The following is a 15,247-nucleotide window of genomic DNA, read 5'->3' on the forward strand; positions in this document are numbered from 1 at the left end:
CCTCCCCCTGCTCCCAGCCAGGAATTCCTTCCATATTGCCAAGTGGAGATCCAGGAGTCCATCAGGATGAACAGAAATAAGAACTGATGGGAAAATGAGCCTTGGGAAGAAGGAATCAGCAGAGATATTTTTATGAGCCAGGAGAAACAGGAAACATTTCCCGATTTTCTGCTGGTTGCGTCCACTGGGGCTCCCTGGCAGGTAACCATGGCAATTAAAGGTTTGAGGAGAACCAGACAAATTTGGGTAGAAATTGTTCCTCCTCACAAGCCATATGGAAAAGATGATTCATCCAGGAGGGAATAAAAAAAAAAAGAATTCCAACAAGGCAGCAATGCACAGGAAGAAACATCTGAAACATCAGAAACATCGGCCCTTGAGGCAGGAACTGATCCCAAATCCCTGACTCTTGTGGGCTCCCACAGCTGAACCCAAAGCCAGGAAGTCTCCAGCAGGTTCCAATTTTTCCCAATCTGCTCTCAAGGAGCAGCTGATCAGAGCACATCAAGCTTTTGATGGCACAACCAAGGGAAATTTTCCCAATTAGCTCATTAGCGCCAATCCCATCGCTCTGCCGGCTTCGGGAACGTAAATGGAGGCAGACACTGGGACTGTGATCCTGTTTGAAGTTGTGTCTGATTTATGTCTCTTGTGTTTTCCAGGAAAAACCCTAAATAATTCATGTTTTTAACCCGAGGAAGGTTAAAGGGCCAAGTGTGAGGTGAGGGCAGCCCCTGTGCTGCCCTTCAGCTGTTGTAGGGTCTCAATCCCAGGGGATTCACCACCTACCTCTGGAATAATGTCACATTTTCCTCTCCTTGGACTGCAGCAGCTCCCAGGCTCTGAGGACAGCCTGGTATTTTAGGGAAGAAATCCCAACAGCCTGATGGACCCAAACCCTGGGGCTGCTCTGGACCCTGCCAGGGTTGTGCCCCTGGATGGTTTTGATCAGAGCCTGATCAAACCAGCCACAGGAAACTCCTTCCTCACTTGGCTGCGCTTGGCTCTTTATGGGAGCTCCCTCCGTTTCCAGAGGATTTCCTGGGAGCTGCAGCTCTCCCCTCACATCTTCATTAGCATCACTCATTCCAGGGGCTGGTGGGAAGAGATGAAGCTGTGGTGCCATCCCGTCATCCCGCCCCATTTCCCACGGCGTGCACGTGAGCCCTTCCCGCCACCCGCTGGTGTCAGGCTGGGCAATTAAACCCCCACCTGCTTTCCCTGCATCCATTATTTATTGCCCTTCAGCAACCAGGAGCTCGCTGCTTTTCATGGGTGAGGTGGGAATGCGCTCTCCCACATTCCCCTTTCCACGCAGGAGCAACTCCCCTTATCCTCCCCGCTTCAGGTCTGATGTAATTGGCATTAACAGAGTGTTAGCAAACTGCCCGGGGGCATCCAAACCCTCTCCATGAACGTGAGGACTTCAGGGTGAGGAACAAAGTGGAATTAAAAGGATTCCGGATAAATTTGGCTCCCAGCTTGGCAGGCTGATGGAGCAAACCCTCGTGTCAGAAGCCGCTTTGCCTTGGGGGAGAAAAGTCACTTTGCTGTCCTGGAAATGTCACTGGAATAGAGATGAGCTGCACCTTGTCGAGTTCTCTCTGCAGCTGCTTCTCCAGGAGAAGCTTTGCCCCAGGCAGGACCTGCTCCCTGCTCCCAGCAGCTTTTCCAGCAGCTGCAAATGTGTCCCGAGGAAGCCACGTGGGAGATGGTTCCCGTTTCCCTCGAATCCTCACAGCCTGGGGATTGAAAGAAACCAGGCAAAGGTTGTCTGCTGAGGAAGTCAGCAGAGGAGCAACGGCTTTGGTGGCCAAAAATGGCCTTGGTTCAGGAGCAAGAAGATGTTCAAGGCGCCTTCTAAATTTTTATTTTATGCCCAGAGCAGCTGTGGCTGTCACTGCATTCCTGGCAGTGCCCAAGGCCAGGTTGGATAGGGCTTGGAGCACCCTGGGACAGTGGGAGGTGTCCCTGCCATGGCACGGGTGGGACTGGATGGGATTTAAGATCCTCCCAACCCAAACCATTCCATGTTTCTGTGAATTTATCTGTGTCCACAACATCTAAAACCTCAGGAAAAGAGGCTTTGTGATGGCAACAGATTGCAAATCTTGATTCCGGGTAGGATCATGTCAGTGGGGCAGGCACTGAAGTTCCTGCCTGGGAATGGGATTCCTCTGATCCAGCTCGAGTTGTTTGGATCCTGACACCTTCAGATGGGGAGCGTGGGATTCTTGGATTGCTGGAAGTATCCATTGCCCTGTGCTGTTGAGGGAGTCCCAGCATCTGCTGAGGCACAGCCGCTCTTCAGTCCATCACCTCCACACAGCTGCACTGAGGTGGGATAAATCCCTGTTTTACAGTTCCCTGATGCAATTCAACCTGTGTCCAAGGACAGATTGACATATTACCCTCTCCCAAATTGTTTTCCATGCCTATTTTAAGTGACTGGAGGATCTCATTATAAAAATTGCAGAGAAATGTCCCGTTTATGTCATTGTCACCAGCAGTTTCTGCTGTCTCTATTTCATGTTGGCAATTCAGATTTAAATTATTACAGCATCACTGGACCAGCCCTGCTCTGTGATCTCCTCTTGAAAGTCAATCCTGAATTACAGAGCATTTGGAAAAGCTGACGTGGGGAAATGTTGTGGGATTTTCTGCTGGCATTAGGAGGAAGGAAAGAGAGACAGTGAATTTCCTGCTTAACACTTCCTTCCTTCCTTCCTTCCTTCCTTCCTTCCTTCCTTCCTTCCTTCCTTCCTTCCTTCCTTCCTTCCTTCCTTCCTTCCTTCCTTCCTTCCTTCCTTCCTTCCTCCTTCCCTCCCTCCCTCCTTCCTTCCCTCCTTCCTTCCCTCCTTCCTTCCCTCCTTTCCTTTTCCCTTGGGATATCCAAGGAAGCTGGCAAGGTGTCAGCCAGAGCTGTGCCAGCTCACGAGTGCAGCAGCACATGGATAAATGGAAGTACAGAAGATTCCCAGCTGGTTCCAACATCATTAATTGCATGCTCAGAGATGAGGAATATTCCGGTTCTTCCTGAAGGTTATGAGCTCCCAAACTGAAGCTCAGTTAGTTGTGCCAACTGATTCCAGGCTTTTCCCACTTTTTCTGTGGTTTGACAATTCACAGAAGCCCAGAATGGTTTGAGTGGGAAGGGACATTAAATCCCATCCCAGTCCACCCCTTTTCCATGGCAGGGACACCTCCCAGTATCCCAGGGTGCTCCAAGTTTGGTTCAGCCCAGGCTTGGGCACTCCCAGGGATCCAGGGGCAGCCACAGCTTCTCTGGGCACCCTGTGCCAGGGCCTGCCCACCCTCACAGGAGGTATCCAAGATCAGGTTGGACACTGGGGCTTGGAGCAACCTGGGATAATGGAAGGTGTCCTGCCCATGGCAGGGGGTAGATCTGGATGGGCTTTGAGGTTCCTTCCCATCCAGACCACTCCAATCACTGATGTCTCAGTGATTCTCTGATTCTGTGATCCTATGATCCTGTGATCCCCTGCTCCTGTGATTCTCTGTTCCCATGATCCCATGATCCTGTGAGATTCTCTGTTCCCTTGATCTCATGATCCTGTGATCCCATGATCCTGTGATCCTCTGTTCCCATGATCCCGTGACCCTGTGATCCCATGATCCTATGATTCTCTGTTCCCATGATCCCATGATCTCGTGATCATCTGTTCCCTTGATCTCATGATCCTGCGATCCCATGATCCTGTGATCCTCTGTTCCCATGATCCCGTAATCCTGTGATCTCATGATCCCATGAGTCTCTGTTCCATTGATCCCATGATCCTGCGATTCTCTGTTTTTGTGATCCTGTGATCCCGTAATCCCGTGTTTCTGCATTCTCTGATCCCGTGTTCCTCTGATCCCGTCATCTCGTGGTTCCAGGCTGAGTTTTCCATGCCCAACCAACCCTTGCCCGCTGTTTCCATCCCTGGTCCTCTCCTCCAAGGCCGCCCCTCCTGGTGGATCACAGCGCTCCCAGCATGGTCACCCCTAGTTCACCACCTGCAGCTCCATTTCCTGGGGGAGCTTTTCCAGCCTCCATCTCTGTACTAGCATCTCCAGGGAAGTTTCCTGATGGGATCAGGGAGGATGGCAGAGAAAAGCCCAAAAATGATGATTTTGAGCAAAGAGAAACCTCTGCCCATGCACCGATTGGGTTATCTGCAGCCTCAGAGCAGCAGAGATCTGTTGGATCTCCTTGGCCAAACTTCCAGTGGCCTGAACCTCTCCACATCTCCACTTCCAGCTGTGTCCCAAAGCTCATCCCTCCTTCCCACTGGGAATGTCCCTGGAGGCCAGGAGGAGCCTTTCACCCCTTTGGCAAATCTTTACCTCCTTCAATCCCCATAGCTGGGGATGCTCCAATGTTTTTTGTTCCAGTTTTATCTCCTTTCCTGCCACGTCCGCATTGTTCACCTCACCAAAACCCCACGGTTTCACTCACTCCACCTCGTGCCGCAGAAAATGCGATGCCATCTTCAAGAAACTTCCCACTGTGCATTAATTTCTTTCCCCATAATTGTATTTATATTTCAACAAATAGGCTTGAAGTGCATTATTATTCTAAAATGAGGGCTAATGGCTTTCAGCGCTTTCCTGCAGCTAATTGTGCATTTATTTCCCAGCTTTGATGGCTCACAAAGAATTCCACTTCTTCATTTACATGAAACAACCGTGAAGGAAGAAATTAACTGGCTGCTTATTTCATCTACGCATTTATTTTTTTACTCCCTGAAAAACTTGACACAAACTGTTGGTGTCCATCAAATAATTCCTTTCCCAGAGGCAGAGCCCCATTAGGAAAACATTTCCCTAAATGAGAAACACCAATCTTCAGCCACCCCCCAACGGGAAAAAATGGAAGAAAAGCAATTTATTGCTGCTCTTGTGTCACTCCAGAACATAAAAATTCACATTTTGTTCCTAGCAGGGTGGACACAAATTTGTTTTAAGGTCGTAGGATCCCATGACACAATTTCAGGGAGGTCACTGAAGGCATCCCTGGCTCTGGAATGGAATTCCAAGGATTTTGGACAGAATGGGAGACTGGACAACACCACCCACAGCAAAATCATTTTCCTTTCATAATTAACAACGTGGTTCTTGTATCCTTAGGGATTCTTGGGAGCAGCAGGAGATTTGGACCTTCCTCTGAAATTCCAGGCATCCAGGAGAAGGAAGGAAGCTCTTAATCCACAAATTGCTTCCTTTTGATCACCCAGCCTCTTAAATAACCCCCAAAATTCAGATTTAGAGCATTTCTAAAGCCATAGAATCATCCAACTTCCATTAAAATGCTCAAACCTTCAGCAGGGTTGGAATTAAACTGCCTGGATTTACCTCTCCCTTTCCCAACCTTTTTTTTTCCCAAGGAATTCTACTATTTCCTCTCAGGTAACATGGCTGTTTTCCTTATTTTATTTTTTCCTGGAAGAAAAGCAGAGAGAAGGAATTAATCCAACAGCAACCTTGATGAGGGGAAGAAGAGTTAATTGAAAAGTGGGATGAGAACCCTGAGCTCATTCCAGCCTGGACAACAATGGAAACATTGGTATTGACAAAGAAAAATTAAACTTTGCTCCAGAGTTCACACACTGTTAATAAATGTGGGAAGATGATGCCCGGAATCCTTGGGAAGCAGCCTGAGGGCACATTCCATGCTAATGCAAATTTTGTGGAAAAGTACAGTATTCAACACTACAAATAATATTTTTTTTAAAGGAAACTGAGGCTGGGCAACACTTTGGCCTAAATTTTACTTCATTTTAGGGCAGTTTTCAGGGGATTTCTGAAAGGTGGAACCTGCTGGGAAGGAAGAACATTTTTTGTGGGAGAGAGCAGCTTCCCCCGTCCCATGGGATGCGCTGTCCCATGGCTAGGGGCTGCTCCAGAGGGTGTTTGCTCACAGCATGATGGTCACTATCCCATAAAACAAGCCAGCAGAGCCTCAGAATTGCCTAAAAATATTCCAGGAGAAGATGGAAAGGAATTATTTCTCCCTACCAACCTCTAGGCCATGCTCTGGGAAAGGCCCAGAGGCACAGAACAATTCCACGGGATTCTGGAATGCTTTGGGTTGGGAGGTACATTAAAACCCATCTCATTTTATCCCATTCCATGGGCAGGGACACCTTCCACTATCCCAGACTGCTCCAAGCCCTGTCCAGCCTGGCCTTGGACACTTCCAGGGATCCAGGAGCAGCCACAGCTTCTCTGTCCAACCTTCATGAATTGGGATATTCCCACAGGAGTGGTTTCTGTTCCCAGCAATTCCCCATCCTCCAGCAGCTTTATTCCAAAACCACAAAGGCGGTGGATGAACCATCTCAGCAGCAACAAAAAGTGAGGGAATCTCCAAACCCTGCTCCAGAACCAGTGGGAAATATGGGCAGAGGTGGCAGGGCTGATCCAGAGCAAATCCTGGGGTGAAGCAGCTGCTATTCCCACATGGACAGGGAGCACAGGTGGATTTTACCCGGTTCTCCCAGGTGGAAAGAAGGAATGAGAGGAAACAGCTTCAGGTTGTGCCAGGGGAGGTTTGGGATGGATGTTATGGAAACTTTCTCCACAGGAAATATTGTTAGGCACCAGAGGAGGCTGCCCAGGGCAGGGGTGGAGATGCCATCCCAAAAACCACACGGATGTGGCACTTGGGGACATGGTTTAGTGGTGGACAAGGTGGGTCTGGATTCACAGCTGGATTGATGATCTTGCAGGGCTTTTCCAGCCTTAATAATTCCACGGTTTTGACACCACAAGGGGTCCCCTCACACTCCTCCATGAGGAACCAACAAACCCCGGCCCACAGCAACCCCGGGGCTGTGCTGGAGCAATAATTCCCATTTCCCACCAGCTCTAGTCCTGCATCCCCAGTTGTTTTTTTTCCTTTCTCATCCTAAATTGGCTTGGAATCACTCCTTTAATTCCCAGGATAAAGCATCATCTGTGATTATGACACGCAGGGGGATAAAAGCAAAGAGCTTTTCCCCACACAACCTCGCCTTGACTCCTGCAGCCTCTGCCTTGGCTGCTTTGCAACCCTGCCCAGTTAATTTTGTGCTCAGTGGCTTTTTCGAAGCACAAAGCCTCTCTAAAAAAACCTGCTCAGAAATTCATTAACTTCACAGTTCTCTTGGCCTCGCTCCAGCCAAACTATTCCATTTCTATGGTGCTCAAAATAAAGGAAAAGTGGGGTAGGATTGATCCAACCCACACACAGAGATTCCTGTCTGAGAGCCTGGGTGGGAGCCCAGCCCTGGTTAATCTGCACAGCCTTTCCCATGGTTAATCCAGACTAGGAAATATGTCCAATGGATTCTCTGCAGGTGACAAATTGGTGTCACAACAGCCCAGCTGACACTTTTAGGAGGGAAATGAAAAACGGCAATTTTTAAGCTGTCTCAGCTTTCGGTTCCTGCCCAGTTTGTGCCTCAAGAACTCCAACACAGAGTGCAGAGCCTTTATTTACATTTCGTTTGTCATTCCTGCCAAATCCTCCCTTTCCCTTGGGTCAGACACCCCTTTGTGATGTCCTGACCCCCCAGTCAACACTTGGTTTATTTTTCCACTTAGCTGACCAAAATATCCTATAAAATCATGGGATTTCTGGCTCAGATTCCCACATGAGTTTAAGGGATCCTAAAATCCCACAATGTTGTAGAAGGGCCCTTAAAAACCATCTTGTTCCCTGCCCTGCCACGGGCAGGAACACTTTCACTCAGATCATATTAAAGGAAATGCTGTGTGAATTGTGAATTCCTGATGCCTCCAGGCTTTCTTTTCCCCCTTTTTTTTAATTTCCTTTGTGGAAGTGAACCTCTGTCCCCATTAGGACACTCCTGTGCCACCAGCTCTGAGATGTCATTTCGCTTGAGCAGATAATTAGTGCAAAGACAGATTGCACTCCATCAAAGGATCTTTTGTGAAGAGAGAGAGCAGCAAAGAAAAATCCTTTGCTCCGGGCTGCTCTTCCTTTTGTCAGCCTGGTGGGTTAAAAGGGGAGGAATCATCCCAGTGTAGGGGTGAGATATTCCTTTTTTAAATCCACCCAAATCCCATCCAGTAGAAATCAGAACCGTCTGCTTTGCATTTCGGATTTTCCTGCTGCGTTATTTCCAGGAAACATGGAATAAAGAGGTATTTTTCCTGGCCTAACTGGATTTTCCAAAGATTCTTTTCCTTTTTGTACTTAACGTGCTTTGCAGGGCCAGGGATTTTCCTGGGTGGATTTCAGGTGGTCCAATAAGACTTCTCACCAAATGCATTTCTTCTCATTAATAAATTCTTTATTTTCCAGTGATGCCCTTTGTTCCAGGAAGGAATTCTTTGTCCATCCGTGGCCCATCCAACTCCTTCATTACCAGGAATATTAAATAAAGAGGTATTTTTCCTGGTCTAGCTGGATTTCCCAAAGATTCTTTCCCTTTTTGTCCTTTGCAGGTCTGGGGAGTTGTCCTGGTTGGATTTGAGGTGGATTTCAGGTGGATTCCAGACAGTCCAGTATGACTTCTCACCAAATGCATTTTTTCTGATTAAGACATTCCTTATTTCCAGTGATCCCTTTCATTCCAAGAACAAATCCTTTGTCCATTTGTGGCACATCCCGCTCCTTCAGCACCAGGAGTATTAAATTAAGAGGTATTTTTCCTGGTCTAGCTGGATTTCCCAAAGATTCTTTTCCTTTTTTTACTTAACGTGCTTTTCAGGGCTGTGGATTTGTCCTGGGTGGATTCCAGGTGGATTCCAAGTGGTCCACTAAGACTTCTCACCAAATGGATTTCTTCTAATTAAGAAATTCCTTATTTTCCTTCATTCCAGGAATGAATTCTTTGTTCATTTGTGGCACATCCCACTCCTTCAGTACCAGGAGTATTAAATAAAGAGGTATTTTTCCTGGTCTAACTGGATTTCCCAAAGATTCTTTTCCTTTTTGTGTTTTCCAGGGTGGGGGATTTGTCCTGCATGGATTTCAGGTGGATTTGAGGTGGATTCCATGTGGATTTGAGGTGGATTTGAGGTGGATTCCAGACAGTCCAGTATGACTTGTCACCAAATGCATTTCTTCTGATTAAGGCATCCCTTGTTTTCCAGTGACCCCCTTCATTCCAGGAACAAATCCTTTATCCATTCGTGGCACATCCCACTCCTTCAGCACCAGGAATCCTCAGGAAGGAGCCACTCCCAGAGCATTTTTGGGTGCTTTTCTGAGCTCTGCCTCCAGCTGAGCAGCTTCCTGATGGCTTTTGTGCTCCCTGCAGGACCTTTCGTGGAGCTGCTCCTTCATTATGCTGCTCTCAGCCACCTAACTCAGCACATCGGAGCAATCTGGATCGTTCACCTTCTGGCTTATCCTTGGAATTCTGCTGATTCCGGGGCTCTGCTGTCCTGATCTCTCAATGTCAGTGGCTCTCAGTGCCTCCCCTGTGAGAGCAGGAGCTGTGCTAAATGAGCTGGGCAAGGCTGGGGACGTTTCTCAAAGCAGCTTTTTGTTCCTGGAGACTTTGGAGCTTCGTCTCCAGCTCAGCTTTGGTTCACAGGCAGCCCCTTCCTTGTCTTTGGGGGCAAAAATCCAAATATTCCCTGTTTGGTGTAAATCACAGCAAAAGAGTTGATTTTTCCCTGAAGCAAAAATCCCAAACCACGTGGAGTGAAGTCTCCAGATTCCCTCTGGGATGATTTCTGCTGTTCCTGTTCAAACAACCTCTGGCTCCATGCTGGCCTCTCCTTCCTCTTCATTAAGGATTTTCCATCCTTCCTCTGGCTCTGACAGCACAGCCTGGCCACACACCTGGAAGAAATCAGCCAAAAATCAAAGCTGCTTCCCAAAAAATCTATAAGAAGTGACCCAGAGGAAGTTCAGTCACCTCAAAGGCCTGAGTTCCTCGGTGTTCCCAAGAGAAAAACCTGGAAGTTCTCAATTCCATGGAGCTGCTGCCTGACCCACCCTCTGCTCCCTTTCCAGACCAATATCTACCTTTAATGAGGTAATTTTTAATTAAGCATCATTAATCCCTGTTTCCTCCTGGGTTTTGCTGCTGTGCTCAAAGAAAGCACAAAGAGAGACAAGCGTGGATTTCCGGACAGGACAGAAATCAGATGTCATTCTTTCCAAATGAAAGATTTGGTCCATGTGCAGTTGGAATTATAAACTTGCAAATGGATGGAAAAGAAAGCATTCATGGAAATATGGAGTAATTTGGGTTGGAAGGGACTTTAAAGATCATCCCATGGGCAAGGACATCTCCCACTATCCCAGGGTGCTCCTTGGACACTGCCAGTGATGCCACAACTTCTCTGGGAATTCTATTCCAGAGCCTCCTCCTCCTCTCAGCCAGGAATTTCTTCCCAATATCCCATCCACCCCTTCCTGAGGATTGTCCAAATGCTCCTGGAGCTCTGGAAGCCTTGGGAATGTGTTTGTTCCCATGGGAGCCTAGGGCATTGCCCCAGCACCCTCACACAATCCAAGGTGACAAATTCCTTATTTTGTTTCAGAATTCCTGCAGAAATTCCTGTGTGGGATCTGACTGTGCCTGTCAGCATCCATAAATAAACCATGGAAAATGAGGAGAATGGAAAAGGGAGCCCACCACGAACAATTCCATACAAAGAAAAACATCCAGATGGTCTGGACTGAAGAGAGTTCCCTTGGCTGGCAGAGGAGGATGGGATGGAAAATGAAACGATGATGAGGGAGGGTGGACAGAGCTGGAAGAGGGGAAAAAATGGGAAATGTTGAAGGAAACACAACTGGGGTTTGTTAAAAGAGCTCAGGAGGGGCAGATTGTGCTGGAACACAAGATCCTGGCTCCCAGCTCCTTAAAAACAAGGAAAACAGGGGCTGTGAGAGCTGGATTGGGAATTCCTGTCTCCAAGTGCCTTCAGCTGAACCATTCTTCAGTCAGGACCTCAATTCCTGCGGAATCCATGTTTAACAAAAATGTCTTCCATGAGCTGCTTTCAACTCCCAATCCTAAGGAATTTCAGGCTTTTGCAAATGGGATTCATTCAGTGAGGGATTTCTAGGGTGTGAAAGGAGTTTTTGAGAGGGTGAGGAGAAATGAAAGAATGTGGTTAAAATGCCTTTATAAATTCATGGAATCATGGAATTGTTAAGTTTGGAAAGGACGTCTAAGATCATCAATCCATCAACCAGCACCACAATGTTCTCCACCAAATTTTACTGAACTGGGCTGCTCGAACAGGGAATTTTCAGGATGACTCCTCCCCCAGCTGCTCCCTGAAATCCAGGGAGCTGCTGGTTTGAGTGGAAATGGAGATTTCTCCTGAAATGTTGCAAATGAGGGAAATAAATCCAATCCAGGCACAAAAGGAACTTTCAGCAATTCCTGTCTGCTGATCCTTGTGGAAAACTCCCAGATAAACCTCAGGATTAAATGGGCACAAGGAAATTCGGGGATTGATCCAGCACTGCTGGAATTCAGCACCCTCCTGGATGCTCTGCCAAGCAGATGTTCTGTGCTGGAATTTATCCTTTGGGAAAACTCAATAAATTTATGATCCAGGAGTTTGTGATTTAATCACCTGAGGGACCTTTCCACGCTCAGGTTGTTACCAAAATTCCATTTCTGGGATTTTCCGAACTTCCTCAGTCTGGCAATGGTTCGGATTTAAGTCAGATTAATTTAATCTTTGGGAAAACTCAATAAATTTATAATCCAGGAATTTGTGATTTTAAAGTTTGTGGGGGACTTAATCACCTGAATGCCCTTTCCACCCTCACGTTGTTGTCAAAATTCCCATTCTGGGACCTTCCAAACTTCCTCAGTCTAGGAATGGTTCGGATTTAAGTGAGATTACTTAACAAATTTATAATCCAGGAGTTTGCGATTTTAAAGTTTGGGGGTGACTTAATCAGCTGAGGGCCCTTTCCACCCTCACATTGTTTTCAAAATTCCCATTCTGGGACCTTCCAAAGCTCCCTGGCCTAGGAATGGTTTGGATTTAAGCCAGATTTAACACAGAATTGTTAAATTGAGCGGGCTCTTGACTCCCATATTCAGAGTTGCCTTCCCTACATCAATTACTTTAAAGATCACTCTCTCCAAATTCTGCTTCCATAGTTCCCTCTTTAATATGATTCATCTCCAGGGAAAAAAATAAGAGAAAAAAAAAAGAGCTGGAGTCAGCAAATGGAGTCTGGCAAGAAATGAATCAAATAAACTCAAAATCGTGGCCTGGATTAAATTCCATTTGACCAGAGCTGTGCATTGAGAACCCCCAGTCAGGAGTGAAAGGGAAAGGATTTGATGACATCAGCGATTCCTGGGTCCATCCCCAGAGGATGATAAATAATATTTCCTCCAAGTCCTGAGCTCATCCAAAGCAGGTTTTAAGAATTGTGTGCAGCATCTCAGGCCTTCAATTATTGCACTTTGGAGACCTTGGTAAGACAATTTGGAAGGGTTTTAATATTGCTGCAGTTGTCTCTGAACTTCCTGCAAGGCCCAGAACTGATTTAATTCCTTTACTGAACATTTGCATCCTCCTTGAGATGGAGCAGGGAAGTTTCCCTTGGAATTTGGGAATTTTTTGTCATGGGATTCAGTGACAGCAGAGCTGTTGGATTCCACTGAGCAAATGGAATCTGGCAAGACATGAATCAAATAAACTCAAAATCGTGGCCTGGATTAAATTCCACTTGATTGAGAACCCCCGGTCAGGAGTTAGGAGAAATTATTTGATGACATCAGCGATTCCTGGGTCCATCCCCAGAGGATGATAAGTAATATTTCCTCCAAGTCCTGAGCTCATCCAAAGCAGGTTTTAAGAATTGTGTGCAGCATCTCAGGCCTTCAATTATTGCACTTTGGAGACCTTGGTGAGCTGAGGCAGCAGGAGATCATTTGTGGGACCGCTTGAGACAATTTGGAAGGGTTTTAATATTCCTCAATTGTCTCTGAGCTACCTGCAAGGCCCAGAATGGATTTAACTCCTTTACTGAACATTTGCATCTTCCTTGAGATGGAGCAGGGAAGTTTCCCTTGGAATCTGGGAATTTTTTGTCCTTGGATTCAGTGACAGCAGCGCCCAGGAGCACAGAGCCTTTTTGGCTTTGCTCATCTTCTTGCCCCAACCCACTTTAATTAGCCAAACTTTTGAAATTTGCTAAAATTTTGCTCATTTCTTCATTTTCCCATAAATTTCTGGCTATTCCTGCTTTTCTGTATGGGCTCATGCTCTGCTCCAGCGTCTGAGTTGCAGTCACAGCAGGAGAGAAAAGAATTCCTGCTCTCCAACCTGGACTTTCAAAGGATTTATGGCAAAGAATATTCCTGTGGAGCCAGGAGCTGGAAAAATCTGAGGAAAAGGCTGTGGAAAAACGGGAGTGGATAAAAGGGAAGCAAATGCTGAAGGTGCTGCAGCTCTTCCTGAACTTTTTGTTGCCCTTATACAAATTTTGTCAAACAAATTTGCTTGAGGCTGGAGCAGAACAGAACTTGGATGTTTCTCCTCACAGTGAATCGAAAAGCTCAGACTTCTCTGAAAATTGCCTGGAAATTCCAGTCCATCCCAGGAATTCCTCCCAGTGAAATCCATGGAAACTTTCAAATGTGTTTGACCTTTTCCTTTTTTTTCCTTTTCCTTTTCCTTTTCCTTTTCCTTTTCCTTTTCCTTTTCCTTTTCCTTTTCCTTTTCCTTTTCCTTTTCCTTTTCCTTTTCCTTTTCCTTTTCCTCTCCCATTTAGTTTTCCTTTTTTTCTTTTCCTTTTTCTCTTTCTCTCCCTTTTCCCCTTCCTTTCCCCTTTTCCCTTTCCCTTTCCCTTTCCCTTTCCCTTTCCCTTTCCCTTTCCCTTTCCCTTTCCCTTTCCCTTTCCCTTTCCCTTTCCCTTTCCCTTTCCCTTTCCCTTTCCCTTTCCCTTTCCCTTTCCCTTTCCCTTTCCCTTTCCCTTTCCCTTTCCCTTTCCCTTTCCCTTTCCCTTTCCCTTTCCCTTTCCCTTTCCCTTTCCCTTTCCCTTTCCCTTTCCCTTTCCCTTTCCCTTTCCCTTTCCCTTTCCCTTTCCCTTTCCCTTTCCCTTTCCCTTTCCCTTTCTTCCCAAAATTCCTAACACTGATGATTGTTTGATTTCTGGGAATGAATTTCCCAAAATTCCCCAGTGTTCCCATGGATCACATCCTGCTGAGTATTCCTTTACTTGGATCAAATCTGACTTTACTTGGAGCAGAATGGCAGCAAGAAAAGCCCCCCCAGAACCCACAAAAAAAATCCCCAGGATTCTGTTCTGACATAACAATCCCAGGCTTTAAATGGGAACTTATTCCTCCTTTGATCCAAACAATTTGATATTCCCAAAAACATGAAACACCTCAGATTTTACCCAATGTACAAAGAGCTTTTGTACTGAACTGAAGAGAGGAAGCAGCAGCTCCACATTGCTCAGACACTTCTATTTCTCCTAAAAGGACCTGGCAGTTTGTTTTCTTGAGCCAGCTCCAAACCCTTTTTATCCAACTTCCCAGCAAAAACCTGGGAGAAAAACCTCACCCCAATGATGAAAGCACCTTTCAATTTTTGATGAAAATGCAAAGAGGAGCATCAAAACAGAGCTTCACTCTCTGGCAGGGAAAAGAGAAGCTTTCTTAGAAGAGAAATTAGGAAAATGAAATATTTTCTGCCATGGAAAACTCTGTTTACCAGGGAAAAGTTGGATGTATGGAGCTGGAGAACTCAAAAATGTGCCAGCATTGAGGAATTAAGTGAAAAATTATTGGTTTTCCTGAAATCCCACCTGTGTAGTTCAGATTCTATTATTTAGGAGTCATAAATAAATCCATATTCAGGCCTGGTAAATGTCCATAAATAAATACATGGATATAATTTATGTGCAGCAAATGAAGGCTGGGATTTTTCCATTAACTGGGAATCAATTTCCCTTCCATAACTGTTCTACCACTGCTTTTCCAGCCTCACATTCCTCACTCCCATAATTCCACTTCTCATAGAGTTAAATCTCCTTGGACTGCAATTCCTGGAGAAATCCGGTTATTTTTCCATAAAATTGAGCTCTTTGATTAAGGGGGGAATTTTCTTGTCATCCTTGATCCACGGTTGAATTCCTGACTGGTGTCAGGATTCATGGAATCATGGAATGGTTTGGGATGGAGGGGACCTTAAATCCCACCCCATCCCATCCCAGGAATTCCATGAGCAGGGACAGCTCCCACTGTCCCAGGGTGTCCCAATGTCCAGCCTGGCCTTGGGCACTGCCAGG

Source organism: Geospiza fortis, unplaced genomic scaffold (assembly GCF_000277835.1).
Source record: "Geospiza fortis unplaced genomic scaffold, GeoFor_1.0 scaffold23, whole genome shotgun sequence".
Lineage (NCBI taxonomy): Eukaryota > Metazoa > Chordata > Aves > Passeriformes > Thraupidae > Geospiza > Geospiza fortis.